The 13,935-nt window shown below is 37.2% G+C and overlaps 1 long non-coding RNA gene across 1 annotated transcript; it reads left to right on the top strand.

The window, feature by feature from the left end:
- The first annotated feature begins 10,254 nt into the window (after positions 1 to 10,254).
- Positions 10,255 to 13,566, top strand: LOC145822866 (uncharacterized). The gene is made up of 5 exons (XR_014364707.1): positions 10,255 to 10,630; positions 11,281 to 11,405; positions 11,562 to 11,657; positions 13,316 to 13,381; positions 13,476 to 13,566. It is a non-coding gene; the product is annotated as an uncharacterized LOC145822866 (long non-coding RNA).
- The last annotated feature ends 369 nt before the right edge of the window (positions 13,567 to 13,935 follow it).

Raw genomic sequence — 13,935 nt, 5'->3', positions numbered from 1 at the left:
TTGAGAATTCCATGCCATACACTGCTTGCCCTCTGTTGCTGTCAACTGTAGGTTTCAGCAGGAGGATTTGGCCGACCGGCAGTGTCGAGTGCCGACCGGCAAAGAATTTTGGCCAAGAGCACAATATTTAGCCGATAACCTCATTCCCCTGGCCGGTGGTCTTTTGATCTGGCCGGTGGCACTCCACTGCACTCAGAATGAAGTTCAGAGCAGTTCTGGAGACTTCATAAATTTCAGAGGGGTGAGGCAGTGTAAACGGAGGCAACAGTGCTATGGCAGCGAGTTTCCGGGCGAGACGAGTCAAGCATGCATCATCCACGCATCCCGAGGCAGGGCTGTGGCCACCTTCTTTCTGCATTTAATTTGTTAATTAATTAGAAATTCTGTAATAATTAATTTAGTATTATTTATTCGGACTGTAATATTTATTCGGACCCTCCAAGCGAGGGCAATTGTGTAATAAGTGTGTGCGAGTGTGTGCATGTCTTCCAACCCCACGTCTTTCTTCCCTTTTATTTACTAGCTTTCGATGGTTAGTCTAGGGCATGTTTCAATTAGCATACAGTATGATAGCATGCGTGCATCATTCATTAGTCTTGCATGCACCAGGCTCGGTACATCATACTAACTGCAAAAGTATTTCAAATCTAACTTGAATACATGCTACTTGTGCATTTTCACATATCATTTATAGACTAGCCGAGCCTACTCTAGTGACATTCTGTATGCGTTGCATTAGCCACTTAACATGGACTTGGATCATGCATTGATTGCTAACATGTTTTTGTTTTAGCTCAGAGTACTAGGTAAGCATTTATGCTTTAGCATACCGCATGCGTGTGAGTGTTGCCATAATAGCATGATTACCATGAGGCTAGATGCTTATATGATATAAACTGCTTGAATGCCTGTGGGTGAAGGCTGGATTGTTTGAGTTGGAACAACTCGTTGGAATCCGTGCTTTAGCCTACTTGCGTGTAGCAAATTTCAAACTTTTTTTTTAAATAAACGGATATGCAATGTTTCGTTCCAATTCCGGCGATTTGGTCTATACTTGTTTGCTGTGCGCATAACATAGTAATTCTAGGCTAATAACCGAAATAAGAACACATAACGTTTTCAAAATCGGATATCACGGTTAGTAGAGGCCGATCTTCGGACCGGGCGAGAGAGGGTGCTCATAGCTGACCTTCCCTAATCGTACCCAAGCTCCCGAGCCGAGGCAACTTTGGTGATAACGGACACGTGGCCTTTGGCACCGAGTTAGGGTTTCCTAAATTCCCCCATAAAAAATATTTAAGTGGCAACTCTGTATCTGGCAAAGCAGTCCATGTTTGGCACTTCTTTCAAAGAAATCTGTTTCTCAAAACGATTTGCCGGATTTGGACTCTTTGGTTTAGATTAAGAACCGTGACAATCTGAGAGTCCTGAACTGTAGTGAACCCAAAACAAACAGAACCGGGGGGGGGGGGGGGGATTCCCTCCCGGGGCATTCGGGGACGTCTACGAGACTTCACTGGGGCTGGGTTTGGACCTCTCTTGGCTCACCTACAAACACATGAATGAGCGTAAGTGATAGCCTAGTGAATAATATCAAATACAGAAGTTATACAAACAATATGTAGAACAACATGCTTCAAACGGCCTCGGGCCCAATTCATATTTCTCTTTAACATATATACACAATTTGATTTAAGTGATTGTGGTTCCGAACATACTGGCCTTTGGCCCATTTATCTTTCCATAACAAAACGCCCTCTGGCCCATTCGTGCTTATCAAAATGGCCTTTGGCCTATTCATTCATGTCGAAACGGCCTTTGGCCCATTCATTTGTGTCAAAATGGCCTTCGGCCCATCCATTCATGTCGAAACGGCCTTTGGCCTATTCACTTATGTCAAAACGGCCTTCGGCCCATTCATTCTTACCAAAACGGCCATCGGCCCATTTATTCATGTCAAAATGGCCTCTGGCCCATTCACTCTTATCAAAACGGCCTTCAGCACGTTCATTCTTGTCCAAACGGCCTTCGGCCCATTCATTCTTAACAAAACGGCCTCTGGCCCATTCATTCATGTCATATCAAACGTTTGTCCACAATTCAAACTGGAAAACTCAAAAGGCTTATAAGGAAATAAGCAATTGGACAGATGACAAGTTTCAAATATCGATATTACTCACAGCAATCGGTTGGTTGGTTTGCCCTTGAGCTCGACCCTACACATTCCATGAACACAAAAGGGTCACTAACAATTCGATCCATTCTAAATTCACATTTTCCTCCTTAGGCTTCATTCTTATCTCTTTAACTTAATTACAATGCTCAATGTATGCCTAAGAGTACTTAGAAGTGAAAGAGAACGGAAAACGGAACTCAGAATGCATTTTCAAAATTTCAGAAAACAGGGTCCCCGCTCGAGCGGACCCTTGAGGCCTGCAAAAGTACTGGAAGCATCAAAATTACGCTTGAGCTTGAAGTCTAACGCTCGAGTGGAAGGCCTCTCTACATAGCTCCCCGCTCGAGCGGACGTCATGTCTGCAAAAAAGTGTTAGATGCCTCATTTTTACGCTCGAGCATGAACTCGGACGCTCGAGCGGAAGTTCATCTTACATAGCTCCCCGCTCGAGCGGACTCCATGCCTGCAAGAAAATACTAGGAGCTTGAAATCCCCGCTCGAGCGGCAATTTCGCCGCTCGAGCAGACATCTAAAATTCTGGGTTTTCCAGAATGGTTCTGGAGCTCGAATTCAACATTCTAACCAACATTTCTTGCATGCCATGGCTCAAATTTCACATAAACATGTTCTAACATGACACCAACACCAAATTACAACATTTTGAGGCTTAATTTCATAAATTAAACACATACATGCCTCAAATTAATCCAACCTCATCACCAATACATCAAATTCAAACATGCAAAGCTCCTACCTCCATGATCTACTCTTGCATGTGAGAAATATTCATTCATATCAACTTAATTGGTGAAGAGAGGTTCAAATACATGGTTTCCAAACAAGATTCAATATAAATCATACACATTGTGCTCAAATATGGAGATTCATGGCAATTTCTTACATGCATGTGTTCTAAGACTTTAAATTCAACATATATAACTCAATTTCCTTATAATCAAACTAATCCATGTTCTTGGCCATTAATCAAACTTGAATTCACAAGATGATAACTCAAATTCATGAATTCACTTACGTAGGAGCTTCAAACCCCCAAACTCTAGCCAATTCTTGAGTTAAATCTTCAAATCCCCAAGCTAGAGCCAAAAATTGCACAAGTCTCTCCTTTGCTCTCTCTAATAGCCGGCCTTCTCTCTTTCTAGAGAGTTGATCAGCCCAAGTGAAGATAAAAGAAGGAAATTGACTGTATAGTGCCTTTTTACATAAATTCCCACTAGCCACAATTTAATAATAAGAAATATATTGGCACTAATTTGCCATTTAATCAACTTAATCTAGTCCGAATCAATTTTTCAATTAAACTTCACCGTAGGCTCTAAAAATTATGCCAATCACAATGGCGCAATCAATTTTGGTTTCTGTGGCCGATAGGGCCTTCAATTTAATTCTCAAAACAGGTAATCAAACAGATATTCCTACGGTGTACAGATAGAAATTCAAAACCACATATTTTCACATAATGGCACAAAAAATCATATTAGACAGATAATCATACTTATATTAAGGACCAATTAACATATTACGGAACAGGGGTATCATAATTGTGCCAACTCCCAGAACACCTCTGATCCCCTTCAAGAGTACACAGAGCAGCCTTCTTCATTGATGGTCGATCGGCTACCAATGGTGGTTGTCGACTACCATCGGTGGCCGGTCGGTTGTTATTGGTGGCTGTCGGCCACTGCTGGTGGCCGGTCGGCCACCCCTTCCTTGAACTTCATTTTTTGCTGCAACAAAGAGCAAACAGAGGCAAAACAGTGTATTCTCAAGGAGTGTATGTACGGCCACCCTCCTTATCACCACACAAGCTCAAAGGAGTGTAGCCCTTGGTCCTCAAACTGCCAACCAAGCATTTCCATGCATGATGGCTAAGGAAACAGCTTGTACAAGTTTAATGAGTGCAAAACAAGACTCAACAAAACCATTACCCTATCATTCATGATCAAGGGTAGTGGTGACCAAGGAAAATGGCATGTTTCATCACTTTGAGTATGAAACGTCCCATTTTCCCCGTGTTCGAATTAATGTCCGATCCGAACACATGCTATGCAACACAAAGATGCTTTATCTTGCCTCTTTTACTTGTTCATTTTTTGTTTACTCATTTTACATTACCGATTAATTCTTTAACCGATTAAGTCCATTGGTAAGTGTCCTCTAATAGAAAGAGGGCTTAAACCACAAGTGCCTTGGGCATGAAAGAGACCTCATGTCGTTGATAATGAACTCCGGAAGGAATTAAACCATTAAGCGTTAATGTCTCAATTTCACACTTAAGCAAATAAGGGGTTTAAACCCACTTTCAAAGTAAACAAAAGAGTGAAGACTAGAGGGAAATTGCAGAGATTTCAGTTCTAAAATGGAGTACAAAATAACACTAAAACATGCAAGCAACTCAAGCAATTCATGTTTAAAGGCATAAAACACTAAACTAGTGAAACCCTTTACACTACAATTATGCAAAAGACTACTCATACAACACAAACAGCCTAAAATAGAGCTAGAGCAGCCCAAAACAGTAGCAAAAACATGCTGAAAATAGCCTAAGTTAAGCTACAAAAACATACTAACTTATGAAGCTAACTAGAAATGCAAAAAAGACACAAGGAGGGGAGGCTATCCTCTCCAATTTTGGACTTCAAAAGTAGGTTTTTGTCACTGAAAATCCTCTAAATTTCAATGGTTTAAAGGCCCAAAAAGTTTCATTTGAAGGTGATGAAAGAATTTACAAAAAGCTACACAATTAAGCAACAAGAAGGGTGGAATATCTCTTAAACACCAAATAGCCTCAAACCACCATTTTTAAACCATAACAATAGAGTTTTTTGGAGTCCAAAACCAGCTCAAAAATAGTGCAAAAAGATGGCAAAACAAGTATTTAAAACAAGCTTAAAATACAAGTGTTATACCTCTTGAAGACAAAATGCATGTTAGAGCAACAAAACAAGCTAAATCAAGCCAAAATCTTCTTCTAGAGCTCAAAGAGGGCCTCAAGAGATCTCAGCTCCAAGGTGGGAGTGTTTGGTTAAGGGTTGATGTGCAAAAGTGTAGAGAAACTAAGCAAGCATGTGCAAAATAACAAGAGAGAGAGAGAGAGAGAGAGAGAGAGAGAGAAATTTTTGGTCCAAAAATTCTAACCCTCCAAAATGGGGGAGGACACCCCCTATATATAGAAATCAAGGTTTGAGCTTGAATTCATCCCACCATACACGTGTATGAAGATGCAATTCAATGAGCAACAGCTGGCAAACAAATATCTGAAAAATGAGACCAATGGCCGTTGGCCACCATTGGTAGCCGATCGGCCACCAGTGGTGGCCGACAGGTCCCAAGGCTAGCCGACAAGTCACCCTCCTCTCCAGGCAAAAGACAACAAGCTCTTGGTCCAAAAACATGCGCAAAACAGGCAAGGTTTAGAGGCTCATGGACAAGGCGTTCCGCCGAGGACTTCAGGCACTCAAAACGAACACAAACAAGTATAATCATCGAGTGCACAAATGATGACGTCCAAGTCTTGAGGACAGTAAAAAAATGGGGTGTCTACAGATAGCATGCAGTCTAAGCACGTATTCGAAGAAGTATTAACTAGCAATGCAAGTTAGAATGATGAACTGAGCTCAATGCATGCAAGACAAGTGGATGCAAGGCATGAGAGATACCAAACGAAACATGATGCTTTTAAACTAACTATCATAAGCAGATAAGTAAAAGGGAGAAAGACATGGGGTTGGAAGACATACACGTTATTACAATTGCTCCCTCACGCAGGAGGGTCCGAATAAACTAACTAGCTAAGCTAATTACTACTTATAACAAGCTAACAAACAGCTAAACTAGCTAATTAAATATTACAACAAATTAGAACTAAATAATTGAACTAACTAATTAATTAATTACAAATCAAAATGAAGTAATTAATTACATGAATACGATATGGAAGAAGTGTTAAGCTAGCTATTCTGATTACTCCACCTCGAGAAAGAAGGAATGCTCATGCATGTACTGATTTCCACCTGAAAAAGGCCACTGTCCTACTGCCAAATGCCTCTGTTGCACAGAACATTTACACTGTTTTTCATCTCAGAATCAACTTTGTTTTGCCAGAAAAGTACACTGCTTGGTTTTGCAAGGTGGCCAGCAGGGTAGAAGTGGTGGCCTGCCGGCCACAAATGATGGTCTGCCGTCCACCAAAGGTGGTCTGCAGGCCACTGATTCCTGGTTTTTCCTGTTGCAATAGAAAGAAAACAAAGCAAGCACTGGGTATTGTCACGGGTTGTTTGCATAATTTACATCTCCTTATCATCAAACAGCTCAAAGGAGTAGTAAACTTGATTCACAAACCATCAATAGATGCAATTTCATTACATGATGGCCTATGAACTAAAGGGTGCAAGTTCAATAAATGCTCAAATAAGGACTTTCAAACCCCATCCCTACCATGAATAATCAAGGGAAATGGTTGACAATGACTCGTGAACCGTTTTCATCACTAATGAGTATGAAACAACTCAAGACTTAAGGGTTCAATTAACGTCTGATTGAACCCAAACCAAGTTATTATCTTGCATCATTTTAGTCCACGTTTTATTAATCCATTTTAATTACCTATTCATTCTTTGATTCATTAAGTCCAAAGGTGAGCTTTAAGTCCTCTAATGGAAAGAAGCATCAAACCAAGAGTTGTTTCAGGCATGATAGAAGTGTCATGCCGTTGGTAATGAAACTCCAAAGGGATTAAACCATTAAGCATAAGACCTCAATCTCATGCTTTAAATAAGCAACTACTTTGATCCAACTTTCAAAGCAAAGCAAAAGCCAAGAAAGGAATGAGGTTGCAGGTGTGATTAGGGGTGAAAACAAGTATGCAAAGCCATAAACAAATGCTATCAACTCAAATAGGATGGTGGCTAAGGCGTAAACCACCAAACCTATGAGGACAATTAAACTACAGGCATGCAATACAAGGCTCAAATGTAATGAACCACTAAAAACAGTCTTAATAAAGTCTAAAAATAGTTCTAAAACATGCTGGAATTAAGCTAACAAAAGCTAGAACAATAAGCTAAAACATGGAGCATGTTAAACTAGTAAGCAAGACACAAGAAGGGGAGGCTAACCTCTCCAATTTTGGACTTCAAAACATGTTTTTAGCCACTAAAATAACTCTAAAAATTAGTGATTAAAAGCTCAAAAAAAGATAGTGTAAATATGGAAAACACAATGGTAAAGGCCTAGAGAAGCACGGTGGAAAGAAAGGTGAACTACCCCTCCACCCTTTAAGGCCTTAAACCACAAGTTTCAGCCAAAAAATATAGCGTTTATACAGCCTGAAAACAATAGAAAAATAGTAGGAAACAAAGCAAAAAAAGCAATGAAACAAGCTAAGCCTTATACCTCTTGAAGAGAATAGCACTTTTAAGCAACAATTCAACACATACACACCCTCAAGAGCTCAAAGTAGGGCCAAAAGTACCTCAGCTCAAAGATGGCAAGGTTTGGTTAAAGGTGTATAGGCAAAGCCTCAAGAAATTTCATGAGATAGAGAGAATTGTAGAGAGAGAAAATTAATTTTGCTCCAATTTTTCTAACCCTCAAAAATGGAAGGAGAGGTCCTATATTTATAGAAAAACATCACACTCCCTCAAAAACATCCATCCATACACGTGTAGGTAGATGCAAACATCTATGCAAATAGCTGGCACAGCTGGCAGAAAATATCTGCAAAACACACTTGTAGCTGGCAAGCCACACACTTGGCTGGCAAGGCACAAGGATAGCCGGCAACCAAAAGAAATGACTGGTAGCCCACAAAAATGGGCCTGCAGGTCCGAAGCTTTTTAGGTTTGAAAGGCTGGGATTTTGGTGCAAAACTAAGGCACAAGATTTGCAGGGTTTTGAGGCTTAGAGCTGTGACATTCCGCTAAGGACTTTTGAGCACTTAACAAGCATATACATTCATTATTGGGTGTAAAAGTGATGGTGCCCAAGTTGTAAGGGCGGTCGAAAATGGGATGTCTACATAAACGCATTTACAAAATCAACACAAAATTAAACTTAAAAAATCATATAAACCCTAGATGAAGTGTGAGAGATGGGGAAATAGGGCAATGCAGAGAGAAAGAGAGAGAAGTAGAGAGATAGCTTGAGAGAGTGAGAGAGACCCAGATTGAAAGAGAGGGAGAGGACCGAGAGTGACAAATAGAAAGGGACAAGAACCTGTGATTTGCGGTAGTGGAGGTGGTGATTTGCGGCAGTGGCAACATGCGACGGTGAGGTGGTGGCTGTCACTAAGCGTGCGTCTGGTTTAGTGTACTGGTTTGTGTGTGTTTGTGAGACAGAACAGAGAAATGATCTTTGTAAAAAAAATAAGAGGGAAGGGAGCCAATATCTCCCTCTAAAAAAAATTCCTTACCTTTAGCGACTAAATAAATATTTGTCGGCAAATGTAATAAATAGCTACTAAAAGTTTGTAGTTGTTTGTTTAATATTGGCCACTAAAAATCTTTTTGTCGGCAACAACTACCCATCTACGACTACCGTTTTTTAGTCACTGATGGTTGCAATAAATAAGCCTATTTTTGGCGACTAACAAAAATTTTGGTCGGCAAAAGGCTGTGTACACCGACTAAAACCATAATTAGTAGCCTAAAATGTAAACAAATGCCAACTAAAACTTTTTTAGCTGCCTATTGATATATTTTTAGCGACTAAATATTTTTTTAGTTGCCAATAACCAACATATGGCTACTAAAAAAATTTAGTAGCTAAAAATTAAATCATTGCAGACCAACACGAAAACTTGTCAGTAAAGGTCTAAGTTTTGGCAACTGAAAATGTTTTAGTAGCCAAAAGTGGTCCCCAAAGGTATAGATTGTTGTAGTGATAGCAAAAGTAAGTTATTAGAGAAGAGAATAAGTTATTATAAAGTAGTTATTTAGAGAATGTGGTTTATTGGGAAGTTATTGTAGAATTTTTTTTTATTATTATTATGTAAATACCACATGACAAAAGTTTCAAGAAACCAAAACAAAGGCTCACCTAATATAATAGTATGGATAGTATGGATGTCAAACTAAATACGTCGGCAGCCATTGAAGATGTATGGATTCCCCTCATATGCCTCCAAACAATTGCAGCGATACCCCGGACCTAGGTTTTAAATAACGGTGGCAGTTACCGTAATGGTAGCAGTAACACTAACGTGATTGCAAGGTGTAACGGTCATAGTGTAATGGTGGTAGCACACTACAAGAAATTGCATTTTTCGCGACTACTTTTAGCGACGATGTCAATTTTCATAGCCAAAAGTATATTTTTGGCGACACAGGGACAAATTTCGTTGGTAAAGGTAGACTTTTACCGACGCAATTTACTACCGTCGCTAAAAAAGTATAACATTCATTAAGCGCCAAAATTATTGGTTGGCGCCAAAATTTCAAAATTTTTAGCTACGAGACTTATTTTTTAGCAACACAATAAGCGTTGCTATTAGTGTGCTTACTTTTGGCGATGACAAGTTGGTGTGGGCAAAGACTTAAACATTTAGCGATGATAACACTATTCGTTGGTAAAAGTTTTGCTAGTGAAATGAGGTGATTTAGTAATTTGTGTTTTTATTCTAGTTTTTCAAAGAGTTTTAATATTCTAGTTATTGAATTGTAAAATTAAAGTGATTATCGAATTAGATCACAAAATAAACCTATCAAGTCCAAACACACTCTTAACTCTTAAGTTGAGATGGCTAATTCGAGATAATCTAAACTTTTCCAAAGAATTAGATTATCAATTTTAATATGTTTGGTTTTATTTTTAAAAACTTGTTTCAGAATTTTTTTTTCTAAAAAACTAAAAAAAATTGGTGCAAAAATAAAAAAATACTTATTATTTTTGTATAATTTTATCTTTTAGGAGGATATAAATAATTTTTAAAATTTTAAAAATATATTTCTGATTTTTATTGGTCTCAAATTAGTTTTAATTTTTTTTAAAAAAAAAAATCTAAAAATTGATTTTATTATTTTTTGTTTTGGTGATTTGCCTGTAGAAATTGTTGAGGCGGTGAATGTTCCCTCTCAAAATTCGCTCTTTGTTTTTCCAAGATAGGTAAGCCCCCTCATCACTCTCCCCGATTTTCACTCTTGCACAGGCTTCTCTCACAATTCGTAGTTCTCTCCCCCTCACAATCGCACACTGCATAGACGTTTGTTGATCGTCAGGTTGTCGCTGTTTGCTGCTGCTGTGCGAGACCATCAGTGCTTCAGTCTGCCCCTATAGGTTTGTTCCCTTTTGGCTTTGTATCTTACTGCCCCTGTTTTTTTTATTTTATTATTAATCTGGTTTTCTTCGATCTGTCTTTGATATCCATGTGATTTTGCTGTTCGAAATGCAACTGTCGGTAAGCTATATGGAGTGTTTAACTACTGATGTGAAATCGAAGTAAGTTTTATAGGTATTTGATTGAATTAGGTTTAGAATAAAATCTGTATATCAATGCCCTCATTTTGTATTTTGATCTGATGTACTCTGTAAGTGAACATTTTCTGAAATGTCTCTATCCCTAGCTTTGTGATCATTTTTAACGCATTTCTAAATATATTATTTAGTACTTCTTCTTTTGAAAATCTATGATTTTTGAAAATCATGAAATATTGCACTTTCCCCCTAAAAAATATGTGTGTGTATATATATATGTTTATATATTTAAGTTTACAAAACAAAAACAGAAACAGGCATCTAGGTGTTATTCAAATGATAGGCAAATTAAAAACTCCAGATCCAGAAAATGTGCATTCATAACTACAAAATTGACAGAGTCACTCCCAACCATAATTCATTCACACAACCAAAAGCATGATAAAAGAAACAGAACAAACCATATCCTAAACACCCAGAGACATTACCAAAGAGTTGAATAGCTTCCCTAACTAAAAGCGATAGGATTCCCTAGCAATGTTGAGTAATATTTGCATCTTAAATTTAGTGCTTTCCTATGACTAGGACCTAATTATGTTTACAAGGGATAATTGACTCTTTTACCACTAACATATTTTTGTTTGTGTTCTTTTGCTTTCCCCATCCTTTATAAGAAACAAATTCAGTAAAAGGCAGAGAAACAACCCAAGTGTACTTGAAGTGTACTAGGGGGATGGGGATAAACGAAAGGCATGCCCATGCTTGAATGAAAGTTGTGTACTTGTTGCATTAGTCGCAGGTAGGTCCAGCCTATGCTTGAATGAAAGTTTAAGTTATGTTATGCAAGATGGTACTGATAAAAGTACTGAAAATTTAATTGTTCAAAACATGGCGTCTATAACAGTGAGCTCTTAAACCTCAACCTTATTAGTTTGTTTTCTTCTTGGCTTCCCAGGATTCCACCTAAGCTGAAACCTGTAGAGATTGCACATTATACACGTCCATATCTTTAGGATTAGGTTGTTTTGGAAGCTCTATGGAGTGGCCTAAGGTAATATTGCAAAGCCTTTAAATTTGGACACCAAATCAAATGCTCCCTTTATAAAATAGTATCAATAAAAACATAAATTGCTTACCTTAAATTCTGCACTTGTCTTTTCCTTCAAGAAATTCCTTCGCTCATGCGTTGATTTGATGTTGTCAGGTTGCAGCTTAAGCCTTTTTTCTTCATTAGGTGCCTTTCTTCTTCATTAGCCTCACGTGACAAATCATATAGAAATGCCCAAGCGATAAAAACCTATAAATGCCATCATCTCCCAAAAAGCTTCAAAGAAAAAGAGAGAAAAACATAATACTTTGCATTCATGATATTTTGAATTCCTCATTTCAAAGCACCAATGCTCAAACAAGTTACAATTGTGAACTAATGTTTCAAAGAGATTTTTTTTCCCCCCCAAATTGTTCTAGTGTTGATATATTCTACAAGCATTAAATATCATCCTATATCATATATACTTGTTCAACCAATAAAATAATCACATTATTAATTGATCCGTAAAAAATTCATCTAGGATACATCCAATGTAATGAATTTTTTTTTTCTTTTTTCATTTCAATATAATGTTATTACCATTATCAGCAGTAAAAAGTTCTACGATCCAGATTGCCACATATCAAAAGTGCATGATTCACATTTTAATTTTTAGACTAAAAAAATATAATTTTATTTGAAAGGAAGCTAACCCAGCTTCACAAAGTTTTAATTTCCTCAAATGATCAAATTTTAATGAGAATTAAGTTATTGTGCTACTGTTCATACAAAGAAAGAATTTGTGACAATGTTTAAGTAAATAATTTGATTATTGTTATGTGACTATAAATAACCAGACGTGCTTCTATTTTTTTAATATTTATTTTGGTTGGCATGATTACTCCTTGCAATTCACATTGTCAAATTTTTGCAATCATGGGTGCAATTACTGACAATAGTGTGGGATTCGAAGTTTTAGATCAATAAAATTTTGTGTTTTGTTCACATAATCACAAAGTATGTGAACAAATTTATTTTCTTGTGAGTGGACATGGATTGTTTGAAAAAAAAAATTTGAATATTGCTGAAATTTATCTAAATGTATATGCTTTCACTGTATATATATATATATATATATATATTGGTTACTAAAAGGAGAAATCGAGATCTGGATGGTCAAACATGTACATTCTTACTAACATTTTTTTAAAACTATTATGCAATTTGAAATGTAAAATTATTAGGTAGTTTGAAATCATATGATATTATTTTAGTGGATGTTCGTGATTTAGTAGTGACATATATGGTCATTAAAGATATGATAATTTGTCGTTTGGCACGTAGGCATTCATTTTATTTTTCTTTGTTTCGTTTTATAGGTTATTTTGTTGAACATTTAGATACTTTTTGGAATTATTATGTTTGGGATTGTTAGATATAGTTAGACACGTTTTAGAATTCTTATGTTTAATATTGTTAGATATTTAAATAAAATTTGGGATATTGAAATGCATTTGATATTAATTTGGTTACATTACTAATTGTTATGATGTTGTGTTTGATATTGTTTTTATTTTGATTTGCTCTCCCATGTGAGCTGTACATGGGCTTCTTTTGTGATGGCTTGGATGATTATTGTTTTTGTTTGTAACAACATTGGTTGAGTTTCCATTTCCCAGGTGGTTTATATGCTCTGTTTGGACCTATTTTAGACATCCATATTATTGTATGTGGTTCTTGAACAGGTTAGTGTGTTTCTGGTGCTGGTTTGCTGGTTTGCTATTTTTGTTTCAATTTTTGAAGGCAGATGATTTCTGCACTTACATTATTGGTTTGTAGTGACTAGGGAAGATGCATCAAGCTGGAGTAGGGAAGGTTTTTTTTCCTATTTACATCACGCTATAAGGGAACTTGTGGCATTTAGCTTGAAGTATGACCCCTGGTTTTCATGTAATGCGCACCTCAATCATTCATTTTTCCATTTTGAACTCTGAGAATTTGTTTTCTTGTTTCAGAATTTGGGAAAGGAAGGAATCTGTAACTATGCTGTTGTGTGGGACCAGTGGTCGTGGCAAATCTACATTGTCAGCACTGCTGGTATATCTATTTTGTTGCTGAAAGCATTAGTATTCTTTTTACATTTTGGACATGGAGAATTAATGGCATTTCTTCAACCTCCCCCCATTTTAAAATCTTTCTTCTTCTTATTCTTCTTCTTCTTCTTCTTCTTCTTCTTCTTCTTCTTCTTCTTTCCCTATTCTTCTCCAAAAATATATGAAAGTTTCTGGTCAGGATATTA

The sequence above is a fragment of the Camellia sinensis genome, chromosome 3 (genome assembly GCF_055761805.1).
Source record: "Camellia sinensis isolate YWXY chromosome 3, ASM5576180v1, whole genome shotgun sequence".
Lineage (NCBI taxonomy): Eukaryota > Viridiplantae > Streptophyta > Magnoliopsida > Ericales > Theaceae > Camellia > Camellia sinensis.
The sequence above is the reverse complement of the archived record's forward strand: the minus strand, read 5'-3'. Positions and strand labels throughout refer to the sequence as shown.